General features: G+C 28.7%; 1 protein-coding gene across 3 annotated transcripts in view; it reads left to right on the top strand.

Moving 5' to 3' along the window:
• The window catches only part of LOC106793961 (low-density lipoprotein receptor-related protein 2), a 59,152-nt gene that overhangs the window by 30,531 nt on the left and 23,755 nt on the right, over window positions 1-4,866 (top strand). The window lies entirely within an intron of this gene.

The following is a 4,866-nucleotide window of genomic DNA, read 5'->3' as shown; positions in this document are numbered from 1 at the left end:
AATTATTTGTTTCTTATTTTTCAAACCTGACATATAAAATAATATTCTATCTATCATAATTGAAATTAACTACAAGATAGAATTAAATATTATAAATATCCTACGATCAATAATATTCTAGAATAATTTGAATGCATAGAAAATATATATGCATACTTATATATATATGTATCTCATTATGTGTGTATTTGTCTCTCTCATTCTCTCTGGTATAATACACTTTCGTCAGTTGCTCGTTACGGATATCGTCAGCTTCATAGTTATGTTACTAGCTAGGTCCAATCATCCATGTATGTGGGACACGCGGATATTCCACACAAACATAATCGATCTTTCGTGTATGCACGTATGCATGTATATATTTATCTATGTATGTATATTACTCAATGAACGTAAACTCGGCTCGGTTGGAACACGATTTAGTATCGAGCTACAGACGAATACTTGCAAGATACACACACACGCACACAAACATTCATACTTATTATACAGGATGTTCCAAAAGTCATTTTATCGAGAAAATGAAATATCAATAATGAAATATTAATCAAAATTCTATATTTTATAATTTATTCGTTTTAATTTAAAATCTATTGTACGAACCATGTTCTTCTTTATCGTAAATTAAATTCATTTCAATACGAAACACAAATTAATTAGATAACGAAATGAAATATTTTTCGAGATATTATATAATATCATCAATATATCGATTATCGAATATAATATAAAGAAAAAGAAGAAAGAAAAATAATATATGTGTGCTAACGTCATTTTGAAGTTACATACATTACAATTCTACACAAGACACAAATTTTCAACTACTCGTATTTAATTTTACAATCGTTCAGAACTTTATAGGATTACAAAACAAAAAAAATATATGTTTATAAAGGAGAATAAATTTATATAAAAATCTCTTGTATATAAAATAACACAAACGATAAGATGTCGTGGATGAAGTATATTTTTCTTTTTATTCTTAAAAAGAATTTCACAAGATTCACATTTGAAATGAAACCTAATTGATTTCTTCGTTAACACTTTGTACCAACACGTTTATTTTTTTTCTTCGAATCTTTGCTATTACATGGGGGAAAAAAAAAAAATGTGAAATATTCTTTAACAAAGGCGTCAGACATGGTAGAAGGATAAAAAATATTCTCGTAGGAGAAACAACGTTCCATCAAAGAAAACTTGTCTCCTTATTTAATACACTCGTTGAGAATGTTCCCCATAACGTAGGAAGAAGAAGTCGTGTCGGTGACACGTCAGGATCGTGTAGGATTATAATACATATATACATACATACATTCATACATAGGATACATGTAAACTATACTTATCCGCGGTTATGCTTGAGAACAAACTCGTAATAGCGCAAAATTATTCTCGAACGAACAACGAATACGAAACAACTCGAATTACAAATGTTTGTTTGTACGTTTCTTTGATTTTTTATTCTCAAAATTTAATATGGATCGTTTATTTATATTAAAAAAAATAAATTATTAAATAGAATTTTCCTATGTTAAAAGGTTGAGAACTCATATTTCAGGAATAAACAAAAATAATGTACACACGATAGATATAAATGTGATCATTAATTGTATTATTATATAATTGTTAATTATATATTATTAACAATTATATAATAATCGTTTTAATTTAATTTAACTATTAATAATATACTCGGAATAATAATACTTCGTTATTATCGATTACATGTGAGTTCAAAGTTACAAGCACGAAATTAGATTTTCATTTTTAAAATTATTCGAAAACAATTGTTCTATTCGATTCCTATTGACAATGTAGACAAATTTCTTACACGTGTATGAGAAAACTGTTGACGTATTCGACAACACATATTTGAAATTTTGAAAAGGAATTTTTGAATTCGATAAATACGATTGCAAGTATGCAACGATGCAAATCAAAAGGAACGTGGTGGATTCATTTTGAATAACTTCTATGAAAATAAACTTTCGGGGAACTATTGAAACATAAATGTGACTGTAACTTTGAAACACTATCAAATATGATATTACCGTAAAAAAGTATTATTCTTTGTTTTTGCATACCGTATGTCCATTTTTCAAACTGGTTTCCCCATCATATATTACGAAACGTTCCGTATTTAAATAAAAAAAAAAATTATCTTATTTCGTAATGAGCAAAGAAATTAATTTGTCATTTTGAAATTCGTTTACACGAATAAGGTCGAATTTGTCCTTGATAATAATTAATTCATAATTCATATGGATTCAATTTTATATCTGTATCGATAATTATGATAAATTATTCTGAATATTATTAAGGTTAAATTAATAAATAGGAAAATATATAATAAATAGGGGAAAAGTAACATTATAATTAACGTCAAATTAATTCTTCTTCTTCTTCTTAATTTTTTAATTTACATTGATACTATTTTTTTTGTCTTTTTTGTTTTGTTTTTCGATTCAATTTATTATCAGAATTATTGATTCGAAGGTCATCGTAGTTTGTATCGATAAGTTCATAAAAATCGATCCAATATCTGTCCATCAAAGAATTGAATTTAACAATTGTATTATACTGAAAAAAAAAACAAAAAAAAGAACCAAAAAGAGATTATATTCCATCCTCCCACGTGCGAATTTTATTTTTGTTGTTGTTGTCAATTTTACCCTATAGTAAAACGCTTTCTCTTCTGTGATATATTAGACACTACACGTTGAAAGGTCGTGGACGTTTTTTTTTTTTTTTCCTTTTTTCAGTCACCATTTTATGCCTCGTCATATCGAGATGACGAATGAGGAATGTTAAATGCGTTAGATAATTTGCATAACTGCGTTCACGACCGTGAAAAAAAAAATTAAAAAAAAAAAAAATCTATATATATATACACTTCATCTTTTTCGTAAAAGATGCCAAATCCTTTTATAGTTTTATATTTTCTTTTCTTCTTCTTCTTCTTTTTTTTTATGATTATTATTATTATCCTCAAAGAAAATGAAGTTTCTTTTGATTCCTTCGATCTTTTGAAAGAAAAAAAAAAAAAAAAATAAAGAAAAGATAATTGTCGTGCAATTAACGTAACCTCTACCAATTAACTTTACAAATCTTAAGTGGGGTGGGGTGAGGTGGGGTAGAACAAAAATTAGAGTTTGTTAATTAATTTCTAACTTCTCGTTAACATTCAAAGTTTTTATTTACACCTCCTCCTCCTCCTCCTTTCCCCACTCTCCCCTCTTCTTTTTTTCCTCTCTCTCTCTCTCTCTCCTTCTATAATTGGGATAAAAAAAAGAATTCTTTTTTTTTTATATACGCAATCACAGTATCATCGTTTCTCTTATACACCATAAAGAACTTTCTCCCATTGACTGATTCTCAAGCAATAAAATGCTTACGATATTTCTTAGCGGAAGGATTCTTTTTGCAAGTTGAACGACCGTGAGCAGAGAAAAATACAGGGGAAGGGGGATTAAGAGGGGGTGGAGAAGGAGGAAAAGGAAAAGGGATTTCTTCTAGCTCAGTTTTAACTATGTTACTCAACATGAATCCTATCTGAACGTCAGGTCGTATAAAAAGATTCTTCAAAGATATTTCGAGATAAAAAAAGAAAAAGATATTTCTTTTCAAGTCAAACTTGGTCGACGAGATCTAACATAAAATTTAATAATAATTCATTGCGACTTATATTTAAATTCTTATATTCGAATATAAAAAAAATGAAAATACAATTAAATATCTTGTTTTTTTCTTTTTTGTTTTTGTTCTACAACAAAATCTATGGTATTATATTTATGTCAGTAAAATTAATATATATATATAATAATTTTATATTATTTATATATATAATAATATATATCTTCTTTTTTTATTAACCATAGAAAGAAAAAAATCAACCGAAAGAAAAGGTCAAATTACTTTTCGAAAATATATTATTTGTAAATATATTATTAATCGAACGATAAAATGCAGATAACGTAGAATAAGAGAAACAAAACCCAAAGAGGAAAACTGTTATTAGATTTGAACTTACAAGAGGTGTTTGTTGTAGGTAGAGAAGAAATCATTTTATTTGAAATTCCTTTGATACTTTCTTTAACAAAATATAATTTAAAAAAGTAATACATATATATATATATTATATCGTATAATAAAAACCCAAGAATTAGAGAAGATAAACAAGGAAATTGTTGCATTTGAACATTAATATCGATGATAGTGGTAGTGGTAGTGAATTGAAATGTATCAAAAGTTTTAACAAATTTTATTTAAAATCCTTGGTCAAATCTTGATTTGAAAGAAAGGAGTATAATTACATAACATTATCCAAGACACATTATGCTCTCTCTCTCTCTCTCTTTCTCTCTCTTACCAAGAATCCATGTGGCGTAAGGAAAAGTGTTTTTGAAGAGCAGCACCACCACCAATACCACCAAACCAGTACCAGTACCAGCATCAGTATTATCGTTGAAAGAAGCCGCTAGTATCCCATGAGAAAAGATGATAGGAGAGGATGCTACGAAGATCCTAGCCGAGTTTCTCATTCGAGTTCTCTCAGTCGAGTTCTCTTAGAACGGCATTAGAAACAGACATTTCCCTGGCATAGCAGAAGGCATTGAACCTTTCACCTATCACGCCAGTAACATCGTTCTCGACTCGATTCCCCACCTCTTTCTAACCTCCTCCACCCCACCCCACCCCACCCCATTCCATCCCATCCCCTTCTCTCTCTCTCTCTCTCGTACTCTTTCTATCTCTTTATCTCTCACACTTACTCGACCAGCATGCAGCTCGTTCACCATCCTTCAATTTACAGTGACTCACAAAAATAATTATATGCTCTATACTTATCTTACAATTATACATATA

This window comes from Polistes canadensis, unplaced genomic scaffold, assembly GCF_001313835.1.
Source record: "Polistes canadensis isolate GaletaPanama2010 unplaced genomic scaffold, ASM131383v1 scaffold_21, whole genome shotgun sequence".
NCBI classification, from domain to species: Eukaryota; Metazoa; Arthropoda; class Insecta; order Hymenoptera; family Vespidae; genus Polistes; species Polistes canadensis.
The sequence above is the reverse complement of the archived record's forward strand: the minus strand, read 5'-3'. Positions and strand labels throughout refer to the sequence as shown.